The sequence below is a fragment of the Euprymna scolopes genome, chromosome 30 (genome assembly GCF_053919585.1).
Source record: "Euprymna scolopes isolate OS-2025 chromosome 30, ASM5391958v1, whole genome shotgun sequence".
Classification (NCBI taxonomy): Eukaryota; Metazoa; Mollusca; class Cephalopoda; order Sepiida; family Sepiolidae; genus Euprymna; species Euprymna scolopes.
Window position 1 is genome coordinate 76822190 of NC_136511.1, and position 13158 is coordinate 76835347.

Below are 13158 nucleotides of genomic sequence, written 5' to 3' on the forward strand. Positions count from 1 at the left end.
TGTCTATTATGATAATAGGTTAGCCTCTTGTGACAATAAAGCGGAACACTTATCAGCCAGAAAAAGAATGAGATGCTCTGTACATTGTGACTACCCATTTGCTAGAGTAAAAAAGCCTTCTCTTCACAGTTGTAGACTTTTATATCTGCATATGTCAAGAACCAATTAGCATATGTAGAGACCAACTGAGAAAAATGAAAGGACAGATGTTTAATGTTTTCATCAATGAGCGATCAATAAATAAAATTAAATAAAAGTCTTTATACATATATGCGTGGTTGTTTATATGGAATCTCTTTTTTTTTTTGTCTTCATCATCCCTGTTTTTTTGTTGTTGTCGTTTCATGAGTGACCATTGGTTGTCTTGTCTATTTAACTAAGATGAATAAAACATTTCTATGTAGGAAAGATACAAGGGAGACGTTTGCTGGGTTTTCTCCAAGATTTTATTGGAGAGAACGGATTTAGGAGAGAGAAAGACTAATGTAATATTCTAGTTATTTACTTTTTAACTTCCTAACTTACTAACTTAAGAAATAAGTGATGCAGATAGGCATGTTTTATAACCAGCTATGCGTGTTTTTATTTCGCTGTCAAGTGTATATATCGAGACAATGCCATATGTAGATTTGTTAGAAATTATATAGACTAATAAACACATTTGATGACCGGCTGTAGCAAATATATAACAAACAAACACTGAAGTAACATTTGCTGAAACTATTAGTTTTATACATCATTTGTGTGTCCCGTTCATTTGGCTTCCAATGAAGAGACTGGCTTGAAAACCTTTCTCTTGCTCAAAAACGTGACGTCATGTCATATCTCCATATCATTCGACTGTTTTGTCTACAACATTTGACCTTTGTCCCATCCTTCAACTTCACGTCACCTGTCTCTGGGTACAGTTCTGTTTGCAGATTGCTATCCTGACATGCACTAAGAGTGACCTTTATCAAAATTCACACTAGCTTAATTAATTGCAACTTACTGGTGTAGAGTATCTACTACATAACAGATGGAAAGCAACGAGTGGGTTTTCAGAGTGTGGAGAGAAGAGCAGAGAGTAGTGCTGGAAATTTGTTGGAAAGTTGGGTTGCCTTTGTAACAGCTTTATTTTTCTAACAATTAAGCTACACATCTTTGTCTTCTAAAATAGGCTCATTTAATTGGCTCAGACACTACATCTATTGACCAATCACTGAACACTTTGGTAGAAAAGGAAAATTAGAAGTTTTGCAAAAAAAAAAAAAAAAAAAAAAAAAAAAAAAAAAAAAAAACGGAGAGTTCTAATTGTAAGAAAAGTAAGGTAAATCTTGTCTGAAAACTGAAAATCTTTGGCCAATTTAGCAAAACTTAATTTTTACTAATTGTCTTCAAAAACTGTTTACATTAATAATAAATTTTCTACCTTATCGTTTTTCGTAATTTTTAGACATGAAAATTGAGTAGATACCACTGTTCACTATTTTCTTATTTTCACCTTCTTTTGCAAGAAACTGTCATACTTGGAAGTTATGAACAGGGAGTCATAAAAGTAATGCATTATTAGATAAGTTGTTCTTTTGTTATATAAATCTCACCTGTATGTATGTATGTATGTATGTTTGTATGTCTGCCCACATATTTTACATAAAACTTTCGACAGAGGCGACGGATTTTCATGAGATCAGTATCCTTTTTAAGCTCGACCTTTCGGACGACAAATATTGAAAAATTGGCTAAAATCATTAATTCAGTCACCCTCAACTGGACACTTTTCTACAAGGAGGGGTCGTTTTTTTTTTTTTTTTGCTGACATTTTTGCAAGTCATTCAAATCTCGCATCAACGACGTTACATAAAAGATTTTATTTCGACTGTCTGTGACGTCACAATCCCGGTGGGCACATCGATAAGACCGTTTGTTTTGTTTTTCACCTCCTTTTCCTCTGGCGCTTTACAGGTTCGAGCCTGCTTACTACTCCTAATTTTTTTTTTTTTTTTGCGCTCGCAATTTTTCCTTCTTTTTTGTTTTGCTCAACCAATAGCCTTACACACACCTCCACTTTCTTTTCTGCCTTTGTGTCACGGGTTCGAGCCTGTCTGCTTGTAGCAACTTTTTTTTTTTTTTTTTGCTCAACACACACCTACAAACAGCCAGGCAACGTCGATCACCCATGCAAGTTTAATATAATTTTCAATGCATGTCAGTATAAAAAAAAAAAAGGGTTTATCATTCCCACTTACCTCCCTTTAATACACTAACAATCTAAAAATAGGGTCTGTCTAATTAACCAATCAGGGGCCCCCGTTTATCGGGTTCGCTTTTAGAACAATAGTCTCTTCCTCTTTTAACCACATCTCGTCCATGAAGCAACAGGTAGGAAAATTCCTCTCCTAAAATTTTGTGCCTACACGAACATTACAAGAGCCGTCTAATTCTTTGGATGTAAAAGAACTTTATAGTTGGACTTTCTCTAAAGCCGCAAACACAATAAGTTTTGCAAAACTTGTAAATTTTATTGTTTTAATAATTAATAATTTTTTCTATATCCTGTTTTGTGTCGTTAGTGAATCCCTTTGTTTCAGTCTGCTCCAACGAACTTCGCGGCAATTTTCGGACTACAACCTCCATTTGCCAGTATTCGCTTTACCATCAATCTCTGTCTTGTGCTTCTTTTTCATTACATTTGAATGTGTGATTATCTTTCAACAAATTCCAAACATTTTACAAACAATAACAACAACAAAAAATAGCAATAAAGCAGTAAATAAGATAATAACTAAAAAAAGAAAATTTATTCAACACTTGAAATAAGATTACTTTGAATTATTTTGGGTTAAAATCTGCAAATATTTTGGCCTGATCCCACCATTTTTGCCAGAAGTATCTATATTTAGCAGCCCTGATCCCCACACATAGAAATGCACATGATGTATATGAATTGTGATGCAACCATTAAAAAAATGATGCTTGATGCAACCATTAAAAAAAATGCAGTAAATAGACATTGCTATTTATTCCTGCATTTTCTCAGTCAATTATCGTGTTGGATTAGTTTATATTAAAATTGAACAGATCCTTTATTTCATGTATCCCAGTTATCTCCCTTTATTATATAAATTTCCAAGAACCTTACACAGGAAATAAGAAAGAGTTTTCTTCCTCTTTCTTAACCATGGCTACTATTGTAACTGGAAGTGTAAACACACAGCTGTTCGAACATTTTTTCCTCACATACACACACCCACATGTACGCACGCACATACGCACACACACACACGCATATACGCATCCTCATACACACACACACACATGTACGCACACATACGCGCACAAGTACGCACACATGCAAAACATTACTTCCCCTGAAAGGAATTCCAGACATACACACACACACGCACGCATATACACATCCTCATACACACACCCACATGTACGCATGCACATACGCGCACACACGTACATATATTCACGTTCACGTATATACACTCACATTCACTCACGCGCATACACACACACACACGCTAATGTACACACAAGTACGCACACATGCGAAACGTCACTTCCCCTGAAAGGAATTCCAGACATGCGCAGTCAGAACACTCACTCCGATATAAAAGTCCACGACACTATTCAACTTCCTCTTTCTTCCCTTTTGCCTGGTTTCGTCAACCAGGCAAGTTCAGCGTCCATAGCTCTTGGTTTGAAGACTTTTCCACATGGACGACTGCTATCATGAATGCACAGTTTTGCTGAGGCAAACACTCCCTTTTCTATTTTCCTTTCTACGTGCGGGACGCCCATTTATCGTCTTCGACTTCATTTCTTTCTTTTCCACGCATGTAGTCGTCAATGCCTGGATGAACACGTGTTACACCTAAACCATTTTTATTTTCAACAGAAAATAAACGACATCTTTATTCCATTCCGCAATTGAGTTATTGTTTACTCCATTCCATTTGTTTCATTATTTTATTTTGTAACGAGATTAGGATTTATATGTCCAGCTAATAAAAGCATAAGGTTAGCGCTGCATGCATACTCTTAATTCCCGACTTCAGGCCTTGTCTGAATATATTACAGACAAGACAATTAGTTGAAAACATTCAATTCACTGTTTTGATACCTCCTTGTAATAAGCTTCCTATTCCAGTAGCTTCTTTCAAAGAACTGTAGGCTTGTGGAACTCTCTTTTCAATGACTGTTTTCTTTCTGTCTATAGCTTTGGTCAAGATGAAGGCCAATAGGCCATCTCCTGTCTTTGCAATAATCATCTTTCATTACTGTAGCTCCTTACATTAAGTGGCTTCATGTCTTGTCAGGAGCAATGTCCATAAAAACAAAAACAAAAATTAATTGCCTGATCGAAGAAAAAAAGCAAATGAATGATAATGTTGCGCTAGCGTTTTCTCCCTTGTAGATTGGTTCAAGAATTTTGGATACAAATTTACTAGTATCCTAAAAAAAATGCATTTCAGAGAGAAACATTATCACATACTTACGTGTCATGCCGAAATTAGAATAAATTCCAAAAATTACGACAAATGGCCCAGTAGAAAAATTATTGTAAAAAGAGAATTTTTCAAAATAAAAAAGATTCTTTGTTTCTGAGACATTCTAGTTTTTAGGGCAGTTAGCCAAAATCTTTTATTTCTGAATGACAAGTCATAAATAAAAAATTCTGTGCTTTTTAGGAGGAGGGGAGGGTTTATGCTGAAAAGTTGGCAAAGTAACCTCCATGTAAAAGAAAACCTTCCTTTAACTCTACCACTAACCCGAAGTTTGAGTGACAAAGCCCTACCTAAAAAAAAAAACAAAAAAAACTTCGTTCCACCTACTACAAACCCTAACTCCTAGTGTTATGTTGTATTGTTGCTATCATTAACGTATGTTCTATTGTTGGGTTTGTGTGTGTGTGTACGTGTCATTGTTACTAATGTCTACTGTGACTCTATACTTTCTGAACCCAAGTTCTGTTTGTGACCTATTTGAGTTCTTTCCAATATTATGGTCATGTAAATGTTCATATGTGGGTATGTGTGTGTCATACATGTATTTGACATACCTTATTCAACTGCGTCATTGATCTTGGTCCATCTGGAAAATCATCTTGTTCTTGAAGGGGAAGCTGGAATCTGTTTGAATGAATGCATTTCACTCTAAAAACGATGAATTGTTTTATGTTAGTTTTTATTTCACTTTCCAAGTGTCAAATGCAGATGAATGGAAATTGAGTTCTTTGCTTGTGGTTAATTCTAATAGTCTCCATTTTTAAGACACGTCATCTCCCTCCCAAAGGTGCGGGAGGGGCAACTGTTAACCCGTCTGCTCTTCTTTACGTCCAAATTCCAACTCCGACTCTATCTCCAGCTAATCTGATCACGTGGTAACAACCACGTCCTTCCGGTCAGCTATTTTTAGAGCTTCCGGTGCAACTTGTCCATTTTATATCTCGATAATGTTTTGACAACTTTTCTCAAAACAGAGCTTCACATCTCATCTCTTGTTTACCTTGCCAGTTAGATAGATAGATAGATAGATAGATAGATAGATAGATATATTGAGGTAGATAGATGGGTTGAGATAGGTAGATAAAAAGATATATTGATAAAAAGATAGATAGATAAACAACAAATAATTTCTTGTGTTTCACCTATTACATAAAGAAAGGCCTCCCCTCCTAAAAACTGTTAACTTTACAACTAACTCTAAGCTGAAGTGGCAAGCCTTTCCCAAAAAACAGCTTTGTAAAAACCACACATAATCACTTAAAAATTATGGTAAACTACCAGCGGTACTTGACCTTCAGGACAAGATCAAAGTATAGTATCTGTTCTTCAGATGCTGCATTTCAATTTCTTGTTCTCTGTCAGTGGAGGAGAAATCCTTCACGACTGAGACAATTTTTATTTTTGTTCCTTTTCTCCACATTAAAAAACGACCCTGGTGTCTAACTCTGTCCCATGGGGAGACATTGTAAATAGGAATAGGAATAAAGGATCATTTTGTGCTAATTTTATATTCAAAACTGATCCCTCACTCTAATCTTTAAAATAATTGTTTCCTTTTTTTCTTCTCAAGTTTTTCATCTAATCAAGTCGAATCTGATTTTGTTGAGGGATGTTTGTTAATCTATATTCTATTTCACTTAGTCTGCCTGTCCATCTGCTCCACTTCTTCTCAGAAAACCCCAGGCTGATCTGGCTGAAATTTTTTTATGGGCCTTTGCTATGATACGGTGCAACGAATTATTATGGTATCTGTTCAATGCACAGTTATGGATTAATAGGGATTAATATTTAATGTAAAAATGAGAACAAATTTAACCATATTTAACCATCAGTTTGGTATAAATGCATGAATGAATATATGCAACCATATATTTAACCATCAATTTGGTATAAATGTATGAATGAATATATTCAACCATATATTTAACCATCAATTTGGTATAAATGTATGAATATATCGAACCATATATTTAACCATCAATTTGGTATGAATGAATATATTCAACCATATATTTGGTATGAATGAATATATTCAACCATATATTTAACCATCAATTTGGTATGAATGAATATATTCAACCATATATTTAACCATCAATTTGGTATAAATGTATGAATGAATATATTCAACCATATATTTAACCATCAATTTGGTATAAATGTATGAATGAATATATTAAACCATATATTCAACCATCAATTTGGTATAAATGTATTATGTTGGTGCAAAAATAATGTCGTTTTTGGACATATATGTATCATATAAAAAAACGACATTATTTTTGCACCAACTTAATAACGTCACAGGAAGAAACAAACAAAAATAAATAGTGTTACATATAGTGGGGTGTCTATGTGACCGTGTATATACTGGTACTAAAGTAACATATGTTGCATATCATGCGTTTGTAACATATTTGTATTGAATGTGTACGTGGCACTAATAAATGTCTGTTGTGTTCTTACCATAAACAAACCATATGTATGTATGTTGTGCTTGTTGTGTAATGGACTATTGTCCTCAGATCCTTCATGTCTATCTTACGGCCCAGGACTTATCTCATCTAGTGGTGTTGGTGCTTGCATGTCAGAACATATATTACATACGCATAACAAATATATGATGACATACCTGTTTCTGCTATTGTTTCTTCTGGGACGTTCATCAACTGTGTTTGGGGGAGTTGGAATATGTTTAAAGGAATACTTCAAGACATGCCCCAAGATGATGTGAGATTTTATGTATTTTATTCACTCCCACGTATTCGTTATAGCAGAATGGAGTGATCGACAATCTGACAATCTGAGACTTCTCTTCCCTCATGGGGAGACTCATTTTTAGCTCATCTGTCTCTCTTAGTGTCCCAAATCTAACTGCCAACTATACTTGCACAAACTGGAACACGTGACATGTGACACGTCACTTCCAGTCTCCATTCACATCTTCCGGTGCAAGCTGACTGGGCCACAAAGTTTGACATATTATTACAACATGACTTCAAATCTTTGTTGTCCACTCATCACTGGATAGATAGATAGATAGATAGATAGATAGATAGATAGATAGAAAAAGGGAGATAATTGGGGGATTTTATTGAAAGAAGACGAGTGTCAGACAATGTTATTACATGTGTTTATGGAAGCATTTTTTTTAAGTGCAAATGCATGTGATGTACTTTTTCTCTCCTTTTCTTGTGATGCAAACTCACGCACAATTACTAATTTGCATATGTCCTTTAATGGCTGCTGCTGCTAATATTTTCGCTAGCCAAATATCCTTCAGCTGATGCTGATGTTCTCACACGCACCCGTACGCACCGTCACATTAAGTACTCATCTTAAGTCAACGACCAACAACTTTTTGCCCGTTTTTAGCAAACAAAAAGTCTAGTCTACAATACTACTAAACTTTCCATTCTTCCTCTGTACCTAAAAACAAACAAAATTTCCATGAACAGAGTTTCTTTCTGAGAACTTCCCATCTGCAGAACACTTCATTACGGGACTGCTTCCCTGCGGACTACAACATATTCATCCTAAAATCCAATATCAACAAATACTTGTCATAAATTGTCCTTATAAGTAATAAAATATTGTTTATGCTATTCATCATTTCGAATCCTCTCATAACATTCTTCATCATTCAATTAACAATCATTTTATTTAATTAACTATTATCCTTGAGTAGCTTTTTTATCTTGATAAGCGGTGACTAGGAATAAAAAAAGAAAAAACCTTGTGTTTAAGAAAGACACATATCGTTATAATACTAAAGATGTATTGATGAAGGTTTAGTTCACTAATCAGGATTATTAAAGACAAGTCATTGCATCTTTTATGGCTTTCACAAAAGAAATCTTCGAATTTGTTGCGACTAAAAATCATAGTTGAAGTTTATCTCTGATCATGGCTAGTAGTTTTGAGTTGAAGAGTATAAAAAATGTTTTTTAAAAATAAAGGGCGGTAATTCATATATTTATGAAGCAAAAGTTATTTCCCTTGTACTGTAAGCACCAAAGACACACACACACACACACATTAGAGAGAGAGAGAGAGAGAGAGAGAGAGAGAGAGAGAGAGAGAGAGAGAGAGAGAGAGAGAGAGAGAGAGAGAAGAGATTGTATATTTAGGCAGCATGTTTTCATTCAGCCAAACATTGCTGAATAGCACAGAATGTTTTTGTTTAATGAGCTTTTTTATTTTGTAATTTTTCAATTTTTCGAATTGTTGTTCTTATTTCTCGGTCGAAAGAAAGTTTCGTAGTTTTTTTCATCCATCTGTTTTTCGGCGCTTCTACACCATTAGGACGAAATTTTGTAGCTGATAAATGACTTTTCAGATAAAAACAATGGTTTCTACTGTTTTTTTTTTGTTTTTTTTTGTCAATTCTAATAAATCACAATGATAGCTTCCAAATTATGCAGTCGAAATTATCTGAATATTACTGAAAGAACAACTTTAATCGCGGTAAAAGGTGAAAAATTGCGGCCATCTTGTTTAAATCGAAACGGAAAATAACCTCCCTTTTGAACTCTTCTGTGTCTTACAATCGTTTTCATCAAATTCTATTTTTATTTTCTTTAATAAATAATTTTCTACCATATTTATTTATTTAGTAATTTTTGGATATAATCATCTTAAAAATATGAGGAATACGTAGATCCCATTGTTTTCATGTGAAATTCGATATTACGATTTTCCAAATTTCGTCCTAATAGTGTAGAAGCGCCGTTTTTTCTTTTGGTTGTTTTTTTTTTGCAAGTACTTTCAACTGAGTTTCATCAGTCGTTTTCAGGCAGTGTTTTGATTACTGTTTTGTTTAACATCTGGATGTTTTTATATGCTTCGGTAAAGCGTTTCGTGTGTAAAAAAAAAAATGTACGTTTTTTTTAACATGTTAAGAATGTGGTTAAAATAAACATACAATGGTTTAAAGGTGTGAATTACAACATGGTATAGAATTTACAGGTTTTTTTTTTAGTTTTTTAAATAATTTATAACTTTACATTGCAATATATATATATATATATATATATATATATATATATATATATATATATATATATATATATATATATATATCACTGTAAAACTGCACAGAAGGTCTGAAAAACATTGGTACCGTCGGTTTCAAGCCTAGCATAAGGGGGACCAGCTAATGGTAAATAATTTTAGGCTCTTGTCAGGCATATTGTTTTTTGTTTATCCATATAAGATAAACAGAAAGCAATATGGCTGACGAGAGCCTAACATTATGTTAGGCTTGAAACCGACGGTACCAATGTTTTTCTTATCTTCTGTACAGTTTTAAATAAATAAATATTAAACTCTTATATTGAAATTTTTTCTTTGTAATCGAGCACTTTGACGGAATTCTGTCCCCCAAACAGTAAACATATATATATATATATATATATATATATATACATATATATATATATATTCATTTCCTCTTGTTCACTCATTTTTCTTAAATCAGCCCAGCCTTGACAGTCATGTTTTAAATTCTTCCATTTCTTTTTTCTATGCACATCTTATCTTTCTTTTAATATTATTATTTGACCTCATTCACTTTTTCTTTGCGAATTTGTGAATTATTCCACAGATTTCTGCCTTTTGGATTACTTTGGACCATCTTCCAATCACGCAATTCCCTTGGATTTTACTTGTGGAAATGGAAATTTAATCAACTTTTTTGGATTTTATCGTTATTGGATATTTTACCCTTCACCAGATTATCCATTCACGTGAAATCGCCCTTTTCTTCACCCTATTCCCTCTGCTTCACTTTTTGTTAACAAGTAAGATCCATGACTTACTTATAGTTTCATTAAATACTTTTGCAAGCAAAATCCGATCCCGCATTTTGCTAAATCCTACCCTCTGATGAGAAGGAAAGTATTTCTTCGAAACTTCGCAGATTAAGGACTATCCACTTATTTTGTGCTTCCTTTTTTAAAATTTAATATGTTTTTAACTCTTTTTCAAAGTGTTTTTAACTACTTGCTCTTATATATATATATATATATATATATATATATATATATATATATATATATATATATATATATATATATTTACCAGTGGTGAAAAAACCGGACTAGAGTGCTCAATGTGTAGCCAGAGCAGTATATAAGTCCATCTATGAATTCTGACGATGCTAGTTGGATATTTCCTCTCTTTGAGGATCTTCCTCTAGTTGAAACAATATGTAAACTCATTCTGGACTCACAGTAATAAATTTCTTTATATATATATATATATATATATATATATATATATATATATATATATATATATATATTTCTGTAGAAATATATTTTCTTATAATATATATCAGTCCTTATTTAAGAAGCTCAATGTAATTACAGAGCAATATAGAGAATAAATGACAAAAAGTTATATTCATAAATTCACGATGTTGACCATCTTATAATTTATTCCTTTAATTCAGTTGACTTGTAAAATTCTTGACAGTATCTGTTTCCTTTTGATGGATTGATTGTTGCTACTTCTTCTGATGAGTTAAGGGCATAATAGATTCACTGATTGATATAATAATTAAATGATTGATTTTGTGCTACGAAACAGAACAAGAATTGTATAAGTCAACTGAATTAAAGGACTAAATTATAAGATGGTCATTTATTCTCTCTCTCTCTCTCTCTCTCTCTATATATATATATATATATATATATATATATATATATATATATATATATATATATATATATATTTTCATTTGCAGCATATTTTAGTGACACTGGGAGTATGTCAACGAGGTAACAGCTTGCATCGATGCTGCTTTGGATCGGGATTTCTCTTGCATTATCCTCACAATGTGGGCAATAAGGATCCAACCTTACTCCATTTCTGATCAGTTGTCATAAAAGGGCAGTACGTTTTGGACTAATCACCAGAGTTATTGAGATAAGTCGGACCGGAAACCCACCTCTTTTGAAAGCGAATTTTCTATGATCATCCCAACTGCTCCACAGGCAGATCCAAAGCTGTTACCTCAACTAGATCCTGATATAGTCTTTTCTTGGGCCATACAAGGGTCTTGGTACTCAGCAGCATTTAAATGCAGTTCCGCATTCAGTGTAGAATTTTTGTTCCTTTCCTGATCTATAATAAGATTCAATGAAGGATTCAGGTATCACGTTAGAAAAGATTCTGCAAACTGCAAGAACTCTAGAAATATTCTCTGTTAAATTATTAGAATTAGACACCAGGGTCGGAAAGCAGGGGTGAGAAGTCAGCAACCCCGAGGAGGGGTACTCTGACCTGCAAAAAGTGCCTGAGCAGCCATATCGGCATTCCTTGTTAAGGGCGGCTTATACGATTAGTAATAAACTAACCCCTTCTCAAAGAGAGGAGGCAAGGCCTGGGAGGGCAATACTCCTTGAATTGCACAGAACTGAACTCCCGCTACAAAATCAACAGATACTGGATCATTACAGGAATGATCTAATCTCTTTTGATTTGGGAATTTTTATTAGAGCGCTGTTAGCTGAATAATACTAACACCATGCTATTGTCTTGAACCCTATAATAGTAAAGAAGGGTCGAACTTTAAGGACAAGCTGCTGCTGATTGCTTTAAAAATTTGGATATGAAATAATTTATTGAAAAATTATTTGGAAAGTTAAATTTAATTATTATTACCATATATATTGCGAATATCTTATGCATTTTTCACCAAATTCTATTGTCTGTAAAAAAAAAAAAAATGTGTTCTTTCTTGCTTAAACAAAGTCTACAGTTGTATATATAAGTACTCTGTATCTATTTTCATTAATTTATGTCGACGAACGTACAAGTCTACCGCAACAAAATAAATAAATAAATGTTTGCATGTATGTACACCCATAGCTTCCTAAGCTAAACTTAAGTTAAAATTTTGTCTAGAGACCCAACTCCAAAAGGTGCAGGTAAGGATGTCAACCATAATTAGTGTAGTTCAAGAAAAGCATGCAGTGTACTCAAACTAGATATAAGTAACTCTTTTCAGCTTCATAGAATTCAAACTTCATACATCTGTTATATAAATCTCACCTGTCTGTTTAAATGTATGTTTGTATGTATGTATGTATGTTTATATGTCTGCTTAAAACTTTTCTTAGCGACATTGGACCGGAGTGAAACCAGTACCGTCTGAAAGGGCGATGTCTTAACTAAATAATATGTGAAAATTAGAAAAAACAGTCAATTATTTCCTATAGAAATAGTCATTCGTGATGAGGAAGAGTAGCAACAATTCGTTACTTCATGACAATTTAGCTAAACATGCATGTGCGAAAAACGTTCTTTCTTAAATTAGTTTAAATAGAAAAAAAACGACGTTACTTCATTAATTTGATCGCAGAGTAGTGGTTATAGTAACAGCGTCATTGTCTTAAGGTTGCACGACATACTGAACATGTTTTTTTTTATTCCTAAAGTTTAAACATTTATTTATGCCATTTTTTTTCATTTGTTTATTCTTTATTTCCCCCTTTTTTTAATTTTTCTATCACGTTCGATGTTTTTTTTGTGTTGTTGTTTTTCCGATTTTTTAAAAAAAAGTTTTAACATTTAAACAGGGTTATTTCATTCGCTTATTCTTTATTTTCCATTTTATTATTGTTTTTATTGAACCACCCCTACCCCCCACACACCT